The sequence below is a fragment of the Catharus ustulatus genome, chromosome 18, assembly GCF_009819885.2.
Source record: "Catharus ustulatus isolate bCatUst1 chromosome 18, bCatUst1.pri.v2, whole genome shotgun sequence".
NCBI lineage: Eukaryota > Metazoa > Chordata > Aves > Passeriformes > Turdidae > Catharus > Catharus ustulatus.
Window position 1 is genome coordinate 7,107,918 of NC_046238.1, and position 17,638 is coordinate 7,125,555.

The 17,638-nt window shown below is 36.5% G+C and overlaps 1 protein-coding gene across 11 annotated transcripts in view; it reads left to right on the forward strand.

The window, feature by feature from the left end:
• The window catches only part of ARVCF (ARVCF delta catenin family member), a 247,023-nt gene that overhangs the window by 8,086 nt on the left and 221,299 nt on the right, over positions 1-17,638 (forward strand). For 2 of the 11 annotated variants that reach the window (XM_033075441.2, XM_033075444.2), the window contains one exon: positions 6,531-6,597. The exons of the other annotated variants lie outside the window; for them this stretch is intronic. The gene's annotated coding sequence lies outside the window, so the exon portion shown is untranslated. The remainder of the gene's footprint in view (positions 1-6,530; positions 6,598-17,638) is intronic. 11 annotated transcript variants of the gene reach the window in all.

A 17,638-nucleotide genomic window follows, 5' to 3' on the forward strand; every position in this document is an offset into this window, starting at 1 on the left:
CAGTTGAAGTTGTATAATTCAGAGGCTATTGAACATCCACACTTGCTTCAGGCTATCTAGTGGACTATATTGCCCACAATTAAACAGATGAATGCACAAATAAGGATAGGCATCCTTCCAACCAGTTCTAGCTATATTTAGCAAATTCTTCTCATTTCCCTCTCTGTAGGAGGGTGATATTGGTAACCTTAACATTGGCCAAGGGAACTGTCAGTGTCTTAAACTCTGCCCTACAAGGTGTTTTACTTTCCCGTATTGTTTTGACCTTGTATTCACTCCCTTTCTTTTGGATTTATATGTCCTAAATGAAAAAATTGCTTTGCATTGTGCATCTGAATGTAGAAAGAAGTAGAAGGTCGTTCTCTGTGCCACAAGAGATCAGGAAGGTCTTTAACATTTAAATGTTCTGAAATTCATTAAAGATATAACCAAGGTGGGGGTGCAATGCAGAGAAATTTCCTTTTGCTGGAAACCAAAGGTATAGATTCTGTAAATTTTTACATCATTTTATGTATCACTATTTGAAGAACTATACTGACTCATGTTAAAATGCAGTAACCTTTCTATGTAATGTTACCTTTGGAAAACACAGAATTGGGCTGAGAGATGTCCTGTAACTGGCAATAGACATTTTAAGCATAACTAAGACTATATATTATCTTACATAGATTTTTTTTTTTGTACTACAGGCTTACTACCTGTGCAATAATGAGTACATACTGCTGTGTTTTGAAGGTGCAGTGTTTAGCCAAAGAAATTGGCTACTGATCCTGGTAGTGAAAGAACTTAACAGGTACCAAATGCAGATGTGTCTGTCGCAGTAATGCAGTTGGGAAGAGGAGGCTGTTGGGAAGGGATTTGGTATATGTGGGATTGAGCTATGTGATTCCACCAGTGATGCAGAAAACAAGGCCTGAGAGAGAAGCCTTTTAGCCCATGGTTTGTTAAAGTAATGCAGGGTATAGTTTTCATGGTACCACAAAAACAGGGAAAGACTAATAAGAATTACAGGATAAGCACAACTATTTCTCGTGCAAAGAGGTTGAAGTCTAGGGGAAAGCAGCTCACACAGGAGGGAGGGTTATTTTAAAAGTTATTTTTTCTTTCACATGCTAAACCAACTTATTTTAAAACTGTAAAAGCTTCAAAAACAGTAATACAGGTATTTCTGTTGTTTCAGAAATGGACAAACTGTAGGAAAGTACTGATTTGGCAGTTTCTGATTTTGATAGGGATAAGGCATGCGGAGATTTCAGCAGCTTTAATGTATACATAGTAGTTCAGCTAAGAAAACTAGAATTTCATGTAGTGTCTGATTTAAATGAGCTGTCTTCTGTCTGTAATGTGTTAAGTATATCTGCATGTACCCATGAGACTGCTATACAGAGGATATAATTATTTTGTTTACCATTTTGAGATTGATGTGAATGGAATCGATACCAGTTACTTTGCTTTTCATTACTGAAGGCATCTGAAATGTTGACCAACCTTATTTTCCTTGTGTCAAATGGATCACAAAGCCCTTACATCCACACTATTTGACCTTCTAGGACATTCTTCAAAGAACGGGCAGGCTTAACATATCACTTTTTTCCTCACTTGAAGAAATTAAATCTAATTAGGAGGATCCTACTAATACAATGTAGATAGAGATTACAGGTGCACTGAGTATGTGGAGAGTCCAGAATGAAAATAGCTGTAATGAAGAAGCCAGGGGAGGGGGAAGACCCTGAAATAAGCTGACTTAATTATCAGTCTTGTACCCTGAAATAAGAGACCTCGGTTGCTGCACTGATATAAAGTATTTACAGCCATTTAGAAAATTCTTTTGGGGAAAAATCTCTCAAGGCATTTTCTTTTAGAGAATATAAAATGAAAGGCATTATGCACAAATGCAACAGTTCCACAATTTCAGTATTGGTGATTAACACCTGATGTTTATTTCCCTCTTCTTCACTCAGGTGTGGTTTGGCTGGGTACACCTGAATTACTTAATTGCTTTAAGAGTGCAAGCATGAACAGAATTGACTTTTCCTTGGGAAACCTTTGACATTTCACTGGCTGTTAACATTGTCCTTCTTACAGCAAATGTCACTTGAGACTTTTGTGACAGAGAACAAAAAAAATGCTTGTGCATGCTTGTCATTTCACATGAAATCAAGTGACTGATTTCTGATTGAAATCTCAAGAGCGTTGAGTTCATACAAGTTTCTCACAGACCCCTTCTGAAAAACTGGTTTTTGAACATATTTTTTGAGGCAAGGAGTATTAGTAGTAGATTACCTGAGAAACCAACTATTTAAAATACCTTTGATACTATGAAATTGAGAGGAACTTACCAAGTATGTACAAGACAAAACCCAACTGGTTTAAAGTAGGTATTTTATCTAGGACTAAAAAAACCAAATGTGTGCTTGTTTTGTGTGTCCTTGTGTGACTGGGGAGTTTAGAGCAGTCACTGGAAGATGAAGGAATCCAACTCTCTGCATTATTGGACCCAGAGGCCATACTGTGTGATTACTAATGCATGCAGGCATGGTCAATAAATTTCATGGTTATACATCTCATTGTCATTTTTGGAGCGCATTGATTTAAGCAGCTTGTGCTGATTAAGAGTATTACAACAGGCAGCACAGCCTCATAGCCTGACAGGTACAAAGTGGAGGAGTCTTATTTCAATCAAAAAGTGAGGAAAAATTTGCTGTTAAGTGTGAACTGAATCATGTTCTGGAGATTTTCAAAACCTGACTGGAAAAGATCCTGAACAACTTGCTCAAATTGACTCTAGCAGGAGAGTTGCCAGGTGATATCCAGGGGTATTTCCAGTCTCGCTGTTCTGTGTCTACTGTGAAAAACCAGAAAGTAGTTCTAGGGTTGCAAGACAATATCCCTTCATGTTTCTCACCAGTAGGGATAAGGCATCAGTCAATGTCCCCTTGCCTGTGCTGGCTGTGAAGGGGGAGCTGGATGATCAGAGCTGAGCTGGGCTGGGATGTGACTGCAGGTCTGAGGGCATCATTAGCAGCTGCATTTATGAGACTGCAGTTTGTGTTTTAACTAACTTGGTTATATCTATTTAAATTAAATTTTAAGCTCAAGCTTCTGCCATTAGTGCGATGAAGAATTTTAAGAGGTTTATTCAAATTTAATGCTTCCACTGTCAATTTATACAGCTGGCTTCAAAGCATATTGACTTACATTGAACATAATCTTCTAATGAGTTTTGTTTTTGCCAGGAGATACATGTTTCTTCCATTATATATATTCTTCCATACTTGTTTGCTTCTATTTTGTACTTTGTAAGTAATATTTGCAATTACTTTTCTACAGTACCATGTTGGTAACAGCAGCAGGAAGCCATAGTTAGCTCAGCTGGAACATTTTGGCCTCTGGAGTTCTTGTTACTGCATTCAGAGTAAGAAATAACTGCCTGCTTATCTTTATGGCATTTGGATACTCTCATCCCCTTTTTTGTTCAATATTTCTTTATTGGTTAGACTTGGGACAGCTGGTAGGAATAGTAAATCCAAATTGATTGTAACAGATATTGTCTGACATTGGCATGTCTGTAACTAGGAAGATGAAAACAATGTGCAGTAAATATTTTGGACAAGCTGAAAGAAGTTTCTAAAATAATTCATAATTGTCCTGCCTGCTAGACTGGATAAACAAAGGGAAAATTATTTCCTTTTATTTGTGCACATTTTTGAAGAGCTTCAGAATTGCTGTGATGGTGTGTTGAGCAGCGTGTCTGCTCAGTGCTTTTGTGGACAGATTTCATGTTACCTGTAACTTCTGTCAGAGCAATGTTCCTGTGGAGAACATGTCCTGTGGCACTTGTGGGACTGGGAGAGCTGTGCTCTGTTTGCACCTCAACAACTGGTCTGCTTTAAAGCACAGTGAAGACATATTTGTAATATTAAGATAAAGGTGCTTAGCCTTTGTTTAAAATCCTGTCTCTCTGGAAGCAGGTTACCTAATGAGCATGTTTTACTCACCTCATGGGAACAAAGCCTGAGCTGTTAAATTTGTGGCAGCAAAACGAAACAATTTTTGAACCAAGTCATCATTTTCAGCATCAATAGAAGGTGATGCCCTTGTCAGCTGGCATTGGTTCAGCATAAGGTTCCAGTCAGAATTGGCTGTGTTATGCTCAGAGCTGCTCTTTAAGAGACCTTCACCCTTCACTCTGTTTGGAGCTGCTGCCATGGTGGATCTGTTGAATATTTATAGGAAACTATTACGAGACTCCTTCCTGCAGTGAGTGTAGACTCGTTAGTTCTCGTCTGGCAGAATGAAGCTTGTTCAAGCTCATGACAGACTCTGCTTCCATCATTTCTTCTCTGCTTACTGTTGTGTGTTAAGGCATGATACTGATTGAAGTTCAAAATACAACTCCACTTGTACTACTACAGTAGTTTCAAGGTTGGCTTGGTTCCTGAGAAATTCAGACCTTGTGGGACCTGGAGTTCAGCAGACTAAACTTTTAAAGCAAGGTTATGAGTGCAGACTGGAAAGCTTGTTCTCTTGCTCTGCTGCTTGGCTTAACTAATTTTTTACTCAACTGTGTACAGAGATACTCAAAATCACACTGAATCCACACCCCTGGCAATTTTAAGAATATGACATTGCAAAAAATTAGGAATCTGTTTTAATACTAGGTGATCTCATAAAAAATTTTTATGGTACACTTGAATTTGTCTTCCCATGAACATCTTCAGATGCTGGAAAGAGATGAATTTTTAATCAAATGTAAATTGACAGAATATCAAATACTTTTTGAGCAAAGTTGCTTATAAAAGAGAAAAAGTTATAAGATACATAAATGTAAGTTATGAATAATTATAATTTATTCCTGAACTCTTCTTAGGTCTTACAGGCGTGTGTAGGTAGCAACATGTCCAGATTTGTAGCTCAAGTGATACCTTGACGTACTAAAAACTTACATTAAATCAGCTTACTGTCAACTTCTGTTTTTCTTACATTATCATTAGGAAATTCACTGATTATTTACTTTTATAACAGGCCACAATTTTCCGCTTATTAGGAGAGTAGAAGCTTTTAAAATGGCTCATACAGGATTGACATATTGAATTAAAAATAATTTTAGAAGTGCAGTTTAGGATTTGTTGCTATGTTTTAAAATCTAATCAAGCTACTAGTGGCATTTTAAAAATATGTGGTATTATCATACTGATGTCTGTTTAACATTATTTCTGATTATTATTATAACTGTTTCTTTTGGTTTAGAGGAAATTGTGTATTCATTTTTTTCTTTGGAAAAATGTTTTTGAAAGGGTAAGCATTGGCAGGATTTTGCTTCTGACCTCTGTATTGAATTGTTCATCAGGCAAAGTCTGAATTGCTAATAAAAAATGAAACTTTTGAGGAAAATTCTTGCCCGAGGTTGGATTTGTACTGATTCAACACATTTTTTATGATTAGACCATCTCCCTCAGTGCTGTTTCTGGAACAATGTGACCCTTATAATGAATTTTATTTTGTGACAAACTGAATTTCCGTGTACGTGCTCGGCTTGCTTGTGTGTTTCATGTTTGTGATGTGGTTTCTCCTTTGTTCTGTAGCACTTAAAACATTTACTTATCAGGGTTGAAGATAAATAAAGCATCCTGTTAGCAATTAGCTAGATTTTCGTTGTGTCATCCTAAAGACCCTGGAATTACAGTGTCGAGACATAGTGTTGTCTTGCAACTTAAAAATTATGAAATGAAACCTAAAATTTACTGTGGAATGTGATGACACTTGGGGAGAAGATACAGATTTTGGGAGGCAACCAAATACTGACTTGCTTACAAGAATTGGGGAACAAACCCCAAAGTCTTCCTTCATAAAAGCAGTCTGAAGGTAGTTGTTTTTCTGTTTTTTAGATAACTTAAAAATCAGTTTCTCAGGTATAAAAAGCTGTTTTTCCCGCTTAGTTCACACACATCTTTGTGGATCTGAGTGTTAGTTTTGTCTGGTATTAGTGGGGTCAGGTGAGGCCTTGTGGGTGAGCACTCTTCATCCAGAGCAGTAACCCCCCCCAACAAAACAACCCCTAATTAATTGTGAGATTCATTACTTAAATCACTGCTGTAAATCCCTCTCAGTGTGACTGTCCTAGAAATCCAGTACAGCCAGCAGCAGAAGGGCCAGTGGTGCATTGGCACTGAGGTGCAATAGCTACTCTTGGGCTTTTATTTATTGATTGATTGATTTATATATTTATTGCAATCACAAATGATTTTTGGACTTTATGACCCAAAACTTTAAGTAGAAAATTTTCCATCTAGTAGAGCATTCAAACCAGATAAACCTTTCAACCTTGAACTTTGATTTTTGAGAAGTAGGAACTCTAGAGACTGATGAAAGCCTTGACTTCAGCTATTTTTAACTAGGGATAGCAGGGCATTTTTGGCAGGTGCTTGGGTGAACTGTATAGGAAGTTGTCTCATTCCTCAGGTGAGCAAGCCATTAGTCACACTAGTTAGAGTTTATTCAGAGTTTGATCTGCCTCTTGTGTTTTCCAGGGATATCCATAACTGAATTGTGCTTTATGAACAAGGGGAGGGGCCTAACAACTCTCCTGAAAGGGTGGTAAGAGTTGGCAAAATTTTTTACGTAGATTTGTGTTTCTTTCATTATTACATGTTTTTATGTGTATGAAATCTATAAAGCAAAGTTGTCTGGGACAGTAAATAGATTTCAAAAGTAACAGTCTTGCAGTTGACATTTGTTAGCCAACAATAAAGTGATAAAAGGCTAAATTCTTTTTATAGTAATAGCCTGTAGTGACCTTTCTCTCAAACAGAAGGACTTTTGAACTGAGTGTGGCTAAAATATGCAAGAGTTTGAATTAACCTGCTTGGAATACCAAATCACCAAATAAAACAAATGTTTGTTATAATCAAAATGTAGAATAATCAACTGCATATAATGTAGCTAATAATAAAGCTTCCAAAACTTTATAAATGGGCCTTGTCAAGATGTTTTGTTCTGCTGCTGTCAGAGGTGAACTGACTTCCCACCTCCTGAGTGCCCTTTCTCAGCCCTTCATTTTTGTGTTCAGCTCTACAGACAGATTTCACTTGGGGTTGTTCTGGGAGCTGTGTGTGTCAGAAATGTGTGGCATGGGAATGTTGCAGAGTTGTGAATTCAGTGGTTACCTCCAGGCATGGTGGGGTGTGGGCCTTGCTGCCCCAGAGCCTCCCTGCTGTAAGAGAAGGGCCTTTGGCAGAACAGCACAGTAGGCAAAGAGCAAGCAGTTTATTCATTTGTATTACTTTCACTGACCTGAGAAGTTATTCCTGAGACCTAACCAGGCAGAAGCTTCCTTACACAAGGAAAAGTCATTTGCATTGGTATAAAGGAACATAATTAAAAAAAACCCCTGGTCTCTTAAATCACTAATACCAGAAGACGACTGTACTTGCTAAATGAATAAAAATGATTGAATTATTCAAACTTCTAAAAGCTTTAATTTCTTTTTATTAGTCTTCTTTTAAATTTGTTTTAGCAAAAGTAGATTTTTGGGTAAAAGATGAGAATACAGTTTACACAGTACAAGCAGAACTGAAAACTACTGCTTCTGAATATCCTAATCAGTATAGAAGAGGTGGGAGATTTCTTAGGGGATTTTTCACTATGATAGTCAGCCTGAGGTGAAATTTGTATTTCAGGTAAGTATTCAGAGCAAAAGAAAATTATTGTAGGGGTAAAAGGGAATAAAATAACAGGAACAGAAGGTGTTACCTTTCACCAAACAACCTCACTACTTGTTCAAAATTAGGTAAAAAGGTATAAGGCAATCAAATGAAATACTGTTTGTAGAGATATGACAAACATGTATCTGTTTGTGTTCTGCAGTATTTTTGTAAAGGAATGGAATGTACAGATTTGAAAATTTTCCTGCTTTTTGTACTCTGAAGAGTCAAACAATACTAATTGTCCTATTATTACCAAAGGGCTTTTTTTACAGAGTTCATGTCTAAGACTGATTTCTTGTTTCAGAAGTGGGGTATTCTCTGTATTCCTTTTAAAGAGTATGTCACCCTTAATCAGGAGAGCCATACATTTTCAGAATGATGGTGCTTTCAATTTATTGCTTGTCAGCCCTGAAGAATGCTAGTCATTTTCTTTACAAGTGCAACTCATTGACTGAGGCTGCTAACTTATAAAGCAATTTTAGGTTTATTTTGATTGGTTATTGGTTTGTGGCTTTTAATGATGAGATTGAATTGCATCTCTGTGCAGTAGACATTGTGGTGGAAAATCTGGAAAGTTGGAGCCATTTGGAACTGCTCTTACTCCCACTGAGGTCAGCAGTAGCATTTCTGTGGCTTTCAGTGGGAGTAACATTATACTGTCTGAATGTGAAGACTTTTCTTTCAAAAAGCACTTAAAATAGTCTACTTTAGTTAGGGTTACATGAAAACTAAGTAACTATTGTACTTCTTGTTTATGGGAAAAAAGTTATTTCCTAAGTAGGAGAAAGAAGTTGTAACCATTTCTGATGTGCTAGCGTATTGGGTTTTTTAATAGCTATAGCTCTGGAAGTCATTGCACCACAAAAATTGGTTATCTGGAACAGTTTTGGTTATATCCTCTAGTACGTTTTATTATATTGTCTGTGGGAGTACATTTGAGCAAATCTACTGAGTGCCTTCTCACAAGGCAGGGAGTGCTGCAGAATGAATCCTTGCAAGTATTAATGGTCATATAAACAGGGGATCTGGATTGGGGAGGAAATGTTATCTCCTGAATACATGTAGTTTTCAAAACTGTGTATTAGTTCCCAGCTTAATTATTATTAGTGGTATTTTCTCAAATGTAATTTAAGTAAAAATGTTATTTTCTAGCAAGGTGAACATTTCAAAAAGTGAGATGCTATGTTTGCTAGGCAGTAACTGTCATAAGACTTTTTTTAAGCCCCTCTATGAATATGCTATTACAATTGAACTTGGCATAAAAGCTTCTAGCCCACAGTTGCCAAGAAATGATTTCTTAAACATTAAAAATAAGTGCCTTTTCAGAAATGAATGCTAAATAGTCATTTCCATAACTGTAGTTGTGTGATTTAAATGGTCAGTTTTGCTTGCAGTGTACAAAATGAAGTTGACTTGATTTGAAATGTGTTCCTGGGTTCTGAAGTCAGGCTGCCAGATTTCAGACTTCAGCCATCCAGAATGGGTGGTTTTTAAGCTATTAGGAACTTTTATTTTTTCTTTGTAATTAATTTTCTTTCCCTAATTCATTGCTTGTAGATTTATGGCTGCTTATTTTGAGTTTCTACTGTATTTTCTGGAATGACCAACAGGGATGAATTAATCTTAATTGATGGATTACTACACATTAATCAAACTCTTACTTAATGTGCTTGATATTTCTTGCGAGTAAGCTATTTTTTTAAAACATTGTCTGTAGTTAAGTTTATTAAATTAAGACTTGAGGAAACAAGAGTCTTTGTCACATATGGGAAACACAAGATGTGACCCAAATACGTAAATTACCCAAAGTTAGCATTTTGTTTAATAAGTATTTGCAGCACAAACAAATCTGAAATGAATAATTTTAGAAAGGAATTTCCCCTCCATATAGTGTACATTACATGTAGATGTTAATTATGGATTTTTCATCTGTGGCTCTTGGAGATTATTTTTATCTGGTTTATCTGATGACAAGTCTATTTATCTCGAATGGGAAGTTTTACTATTGTCTCTGCATGACATGTTTTACAAACTAAGTCTGATGACTCCGTTGTATGCCTGAGAATTTACCTCTACATGATTATCTTTAGTTAATGATCATGCAAACTTTCCAGAAGTGCTGCTGAGTCCTAATTTTGCCTTCATTGTTATCCACACTACTGTACTGCCGTTGGTGGTATTGAATGGATAGGTAAAATACATTGGATTCTTATGTACCATATCATGGATTTAATAAATTATAATTTAGGGAGCATCAAAACTACTGAAATACTGATTACTGAAATACTGATTACTGATACAGGAAGGATTTTTTTTTTGTGGTTTTGTTGCACTAAATGTTGCAAAAATTCTTAACATCTCTGAAGTAGAATTTCATTGAATTGCCTGGCTAAGGTTGGCCTTAGAAATCTGTATGATACATCATTGTGTGCTGCCCTACTTTCTGCTTCATAGCTTGGAGAAAACCTGCTTCACCTGAAATGCATTATGCTTTTCTGGATGCTTTTCTGGACTCAAAGGACTGATAATCTGTATTTGGGGTATGCATGTGGAAACATGCTAATGTACATCTATCAGTGGAGCTGCACCTCTTTGCACACATTAGTATTAAAAGCAAATAAGTGACTTCTGATCATTGAGATCTAACTGCTGGTGTTTGTGTTCTGGTCAAACATGCAATGCAACTCATCTGTCATATCTTTGCTGGCATATTCCTAGATGCCATAACAAATTTCCCCATATGGATCTAATGAGGAGATTATAAGTTTAGAATTTAATCTGTTCTTGCATAGCAAGAGTCGTGGTAGGCCTTCTTAATATTCATTCAGTGTTCTTAGAGACATCTCCAGCAAGATGGGGAAGATGGACACGGTCTATTGAAACTACAGTGAATAAAACTTTAAAACCCAATCTCTTGATTTACATTTCTTACAGCAAAAACTCTATAGAATTGACATAAATATTAGACATAAATATTTTCTCCATTTATTTAGATCCATTAAAGGCCTTTCCAAGTGAATAAAGGAAACTTGGATCATGAAAATAATAAGCAAAAAAATATAAAGCAGTATCTTAGAAAAATCTTACAATACCTACTCCTTACTAAACCTCCCCTCAGAAACATATCCTCACAGAAGAGGTACAGATGGAATTGAAATGCATCCAATTTAGCTGCTGCACCATCCCATATTGACTGTTTTTAACTTTTTCTTCAGGTGTTGAAAAGTATACTTTATGAAAGAGGACAGGCAATTTTATTTGGCTTTGGGCTACTTTCTTGATTTCTTGTAGTTTCAGTATTACTATTCTATTGTAAACTTTGAAGTCTTATGGTAAACACTGCGGGATTTTTTTGGTTGGTGGTGGTGGGGTTTTTTTTGTTGTTGTTGTTTTTTGGCTTTTTTCCCCTTAAAGCTTTATATAGTGTATAAATTGGTGCTGGACTTCAGCAGGGATGTACATGGAACAAGTCTTCCAAAACTGATTTGCAACTTTGCTGTTGGAAATTGTCGGGAAGAATTTTGTGAGACTTTTTTTTATCTTGCACAACTTAAATAAAGGGTCTTCCTGTTAAAAACCTCATGACTTCACTGAATTTTGAGGTAGGTTCTAAAGTACCTACATAGTGAAGTCGAGAGCATTTGGACTCTAATAAAGCAGTCCCCTTTGCATTTTAGATTTCAAGCTGAATTTTTTCCTCCATCTGGAGGGTTACGCATGATCAACTGCAGAGATGCATTGTCCCATGAGAGTGCTGGCAGGGATTGTTTCCCTGGAATGATGCATTCAGGAGCAGAAGTGAAACGTGCCCTGATCTGTCTCAGAAGCTTAAAGCATCACTTGTTCCTCCTCTCCTTCCTGACTGGAATTCCAGTAATTGTTGTAGCTTTAGCATCGCCCACATCAGTAGAAAGAAGACTTTGTTCCTTGCCACTCCTCCCTACCACTGCCAAGATGGATCTTGGGCATTTTTGATTGGGGATATGAGGGCATATTTATCTCATTAAAATGATCATTATCATATCCTTTTGTTGACATTATCTTCAGCATGTTCTTTCTTTTAATTAAATTGTAGCTTATTGTATGGTAATTCTTTTACTTTCCTGAAGTATTTCTTCTCCTTAAGATAGATATCTGTACAGAATCTGAACTGACAGCTGACAGAAGATTGACTTCATAATGCTGTAATGGGTTGCAGTACTTCTTGTTCTGAGCATTTCTTCTCTTGGCACCAGGCATTTGTGAGAATATTTGCTGGTTTTTTAATACACATGTATAGGATGATATTTTGGCACAAAAATGTAACACTTCATTTAGTGACAAAGAAAATTTTCAGCATTCTTGGAGGAAGTTTGTATGTTTGATAGTTGCACATCACTCTCAGGGTATTTATAGATACAGGGGGCAGCACAAAGATTAGATGCTTTCCAGCATGTGTTCATGAAGTTTTTTTATGGAACTGAGTTTGAAAACAGCCTTGTCACACGTCATCAAGGTCAGAAGGGAGAGAAAGCAGACATTTTAACGTTCCAACTAAGTTTTGTGGAAGGACTGTAGAATATTAGTGCTTGCTAACCAGTGAACCAGTCTCTTCATGCCTCTTACTTCAGTCCTGCAGTAGAGATGATGCAGTTTATCCTGTTCCATGGAATTTTGAGCTTACACTGCTTGGGACTTGGTTAAACTTTCAGGTACTATAGTAGATAAAAACCTGTGATTGATTACGAGCCACAAGTGGCATTGTATGAAAGCCTGAAGTGCAAGGTGTGGAAAAGTCCCCAAGTGAGGTTGGTAGTGTGGTGGCTGTACTTGGAAATTCTCTAATTGTTGATGTAGAGCAGTGGTTCATTCTGTTTATATACAGTGGAACAGTTTTTGGCATTTTTATCTTGGTCCTCCACCATCAGTTCTGGAGAAACGTGAACAGTTGGTTCCATGTTGTAGCAGATAATTGGTGGCGAGTACAGTTCATTCCTTGGAGTGCTGTTTAGAACACCTTTTAATTTCAAATAAACATCCAGCCGAAAAACATTTCTCTGAGCACTGGACCTAATAAGCGCTATCATTACATGCTTCTGCATTTAGTAACTTAAGCTTATTACTTACAGTTTTGGGAAGCTGGCATGCATGTTAGTAGCATTCAGTCGTTAATTAAAAAACACATAAGTAAGTAAACATCAGTTAGACTAATGTTTTGCCCCCTGATCTGGAGGTGTGCAGCCTCATCAAAATCAGACTTTTGCTAATACCCTTTGTGTGCCAGTGACATTGAAGGATAATGCTGCTTTGTATTATTCTTATAACTTGAAACAAAATTATACTCATTTATTGGATATACTGATTTAAACCACTGTAGAAACATACTACTGCTCTGTAAACCCTTTCTGCCAGCAGATGGAAATATATACAATTCACCCTTTGACTTACGTCTTTCACTGGCTGATGTTTCTCTCCCAGTCACTGAAGCTGAAGGTTAGTGAAAATCCTGTTTAAATTTCAAGGCAATGAATCTCGCTGTGCCAAAACTTGCAAGTTCTTCTCTCTAACAGAAACTGGAGAGTCTAGACTCTCTGAAAGGTAGGAATACTGGAACAGTGTTCTTTATTACCCACTACAGGTAATTAAAAGCTATAAACATTGGTTAAGATATCTGTGGTGTGTTTCTGGAATGATTTTCTGTGGAATGGAGTTCCTCTGTTGACCTTGGGACTGTTGTATTGCAGTAAATATTGTGGTATAATAGTAAGCACATATAAGCATGGTCTTGGCTAATGAGTTTGTAGTTGACACAAAGCTTCTCTGGCTTTTCATGGCAATCTTTGCTGTTTGGAATTCAGAACTAGTTATGCTATTCTGGCACAGTAGGACATTTAATTGAAAATAACATCACAGAAGTAATTTTTCCTGTTAGAGTTTACATAAGATCTGAATTAGATCCTAGCTTTATATTTGAGGCTGAAGTTTTGTACTATTTACATTACTATATAAATATTACATGGTAAAGAGTTGCTGTTGTTTATGCCACTTCAATGGAAATTCAGACTTTCAGGTCAAGCAGAGTTGTGGGATAATAAGCTTGACAAGGCACTACGTGTGATACTGTTTTTAAGTTTTTAAATACTAAAAGACTAAGGAAGACTGTATTCAACTCAACAAGGGAGAAGACCTTAGAGGCATTAATACTTGAGGTTCAGAAGGCAAATTCTACAAAGAGATTTGAAAGGCTTTGAGTCTGTAGCTGGATGATGGTGGAAGTAAGGGATGGAGTATGTGGCTGGAGTTATAAAATGGCTAAAATAGCTGTTTATTTTTATTGAAAGTGGTGACAATAGCAGTACAACATTAGGTGGTATTAAAGCTACATCGAAGGAAGCTAAATATGAAAACCAATGGGATTTTGAAGATACCTTTTTGCATTTCTTTATAGTCTCTAATCCCACCCACAGGTGAATTCTCAAATGTGGGAGAACTTGCATATTGTGTTAGGCAACTTTGATCCTGAGCAATCTACTGCCTGTACTCAGTGGTGTGCATGATTTTTCTGGGCTGTAAGGAAGGAGTTAGAGACAAACTTAGAGCCTGTGGAAAAAAAGGTCTTCACTCACAATGGAATTTGTCAAGCAGACACAGATATGCCATGGAATTTTTCACACTTGCTAATGGCTAATGGGCTGTCTGGCAGCTCAGTTTAAGTAGGAGAACTCTTGCCTTCCTTCTTTTTGCATGGCACCACGTGAGGTGAGAGCACTGCTGTATCATCCAGTGCTTTTGGGGTGTTACATTGACAGCTGATCCCACCCTGATTAATTTCTGAGAACAGGCAGCTCACAACATAACAATATTCTCTTTTTTAAAATTTGTTTTCCACTCTTCTTTCCTGGTTGATTAATATTACAGGTATTTTTGCCTGAAACACAGAATTATTTTTCTGTACAGCTCTCATTGAGAGATCCAAAGGGCTTCTTTCCTAGTATATCACAGTTAAATAGGAAAAGGTTATCTGGCCTTTCTGAGAACTCATTTGAAATGAAGGGAATGAGAATATTTTCTCAGTATTTTTTTTCTGAATAAAACGTGCAGAGATTACATTTTGCCTCTTGGTCCAAAATCCAATCAATTATTTTTATTTCTGTATTTATTATAATTCCTTGTCATTTGAAGGAAATGGCACTGGGAAACAGTGCATATGAGTTGGATTTTTTTTCTTTCTCTAAGCAAGTTATTTTGATGTAATGAATAGAAGCCCATCCTCTGTCAGAAAGAGTTGATCAAATGTGAATTAAATAACCAGACTGTATTAAAGTCTGTGACTAAAATGGTAAATGTTAATATGATTCATTCAAAACTGTAGGTATGAAATACAGTAGATAAAAATTTATCTTGGTCTGCTAAAGTCAAGTTAATTGGAAGAGGGGCGGCGCAGGAGTGGGTGGCATTTTGTTTTGTCATGTTGTGACCACGGGGTATTTCAGAATAGTTTGAGTTTGTTAAAAGGCAGATTTTGCTGGAAGGGATAAATGCAGGATTGTGTTTTGTCAATTTCTAATAGGAGTGGAATTTCATTAGCACTACTATTCATTTGTGTTGTGGGAGGAAGAGTAAAATAGATTCTCATTGACTTAGAATGTCACTGTCAATTCTAGCTGCTGGAATTCTCTGCAGTTTTTTGGCTCAACATATGAAAGAAAATAGGACTGTGGGTCAGCCCTGTTCAGTCTAGTTAGGATCCATGAGGTTTTGTGTGGGTTTACACATCTGTGGGTTTTGTTGTGGTTGTATAACATTGTGCTTTTGTCATTTCTTCTAACACCCACCCGCTCTTTCTGCTAGTGCTTCGTAGTTATTTCTGAAATGCAAACTGTCCTCTTGATTGCAGGAGCATAATTTGTTGTGCTTATACTTGATACCTTTCTGTCCCTGATCTCTTGGAAAGTCCTTGACATTTCTTTGCTTCGTCTATCCAACATAATGCTGATGTGATTTTCTTGTCCCACTGCTGACAGTCCTTTCTCAAACTTGTGTTTATCTTCTCCTTCAAAGAGCTGTATGGCAAATCAATGTATCCCTGTTTCTCTCTTCACATTCATTCTTCTTTTCTCTCTTTCTAAGCTGTGTTCTTGTCAAAAATTTCAGAATATTTCTTACAGGACAGCCTTTGAAATCAAAGTCTTCATACTGGCAGAAAGATTTATGTGATTAGTTTTTGCTTTGACTTGAACAGAAGAATTACCATCTCTGCTAGTTTCAAACACATAGACTTGCAAGCTGGCTTCTAAATCCTAAACTTACTGAAATAAGGTTTCTTATCTTCTTTTGTTTTGGTATATACTTAGTAAAGATTACTGGAAATTCTGTGCTCCCTGCTCAAAGTTACAGATGATTTTGATATGGAATTTCCTGCTAGTTGTTGTGAACAGCCTTCAAATTATCGTTGCCATGAAATTCTGTATTAGCACCCAATTAAGTGACTTGAAAACAAAGCAAATTAACTCAGAAATACCTGTTGTTAATCTTGTGTTCGGAAGTATCACATTAGCTGAAAACTGCTTCAGCTTCTTGTGACTTTTTGTTCCAGTAACTTGTCAAGATAGTGTCATTCTCCTGCAATCATTTTCTATATCTTGAGAAAGAAAACTGTGTAAAGAAAGACTTTCATTTATAGATGATGTCTCCGCATCAAAATTTGTAATAACTGCATTATTTTTTCCTGATTTTCCTGCAAGTTTTTAAACTTGCAGAATGACTGCCTACATTACCTCTTCTAATAACCTCAAAGGCAGTTATAATACCTGGAAAGGTTTCATTGCTTGTTCTCTGGTGTTTTTAAAGTTACTGTCATTGGTGTTCACTACAAATATTGAAGACTTCATCTCTACAGGTCTTGGAGGAAAAATGAGGTGTCCATGCAAACACTTGGGTACTTCCTCCTTGGTTCAGAGAGAAAAGTTTGATGTCTTTATAGAAGCAGTTGTTAATGACAGTGTGTTCAACAGGGAGGGTTATTTCTCTGATTCCAAAAGAGCACATGTTATACATAAACAATTACAAATACAAGTATTGTTAATCCCCCAACTGTTCTACAGTAGGTAAAGTCTAGCACTTCCTTTTTTAAATATGGCTTTAGTTGAACTACTGCTTCTCAAAATATTTCCACTTATCTCTGAAGTCATAATTATGGTATTCATCATATTTTAATATAATTGCTGCACTTTGCATTCTGTTCATGTCATAGGACTTGAGAAAGGAATTAATTTCAGCTATTGCTTTCTTGACTACTGGAATCTGAATATTGGACTTCATCTCCTTTGGTTTTTATCAGTTACAGTGTAATGTTTGTAATAAGGCTGTCTCATGCATAGACTGTTACACTAAAATGGAACTAGACATTTACAAAATAATAAGTAAATACAATGTAGGTGGTTATAAGTGGTTATCGGGTGCACAGAGATTTCTGGAACAGCTCCATATTAATCCTGTTGTAGACAAATTCTCCTAAATTACTTCATCTCTTTTGAGAAAAATTTTATCTCTGTATAACAAGACTTAATTAATACATGTCAAGTGTTTGAGGTGCTCTACTTCACAAAAGGTATTGCTGGGTAGTTGCAAATATTTATTCTACTGGGTGCAATATTAATGAGTAGAACAGACCAGTAATAAACACATGCCTCTCTCACATGTTCTGAAAGAATTAAAACACTCAAAAAAGAAATTGGAATATTTAGATTTGTGCTCCTGGTACATGAAGATTTTATGAAGCATTTTCAAAAGCCTGATAAATGCAATAAACTACAGATGCATCAGCTTGTTCACTGTGTGCTGCCAATCACACAAACTGGGACGAGGCTTTGAAGTAATGTAGGACTATATTATAGTATTATTCTGTGCCTTTTTGGAATGTGTGACCTCTTCATGGAAAGAATTGCACATCT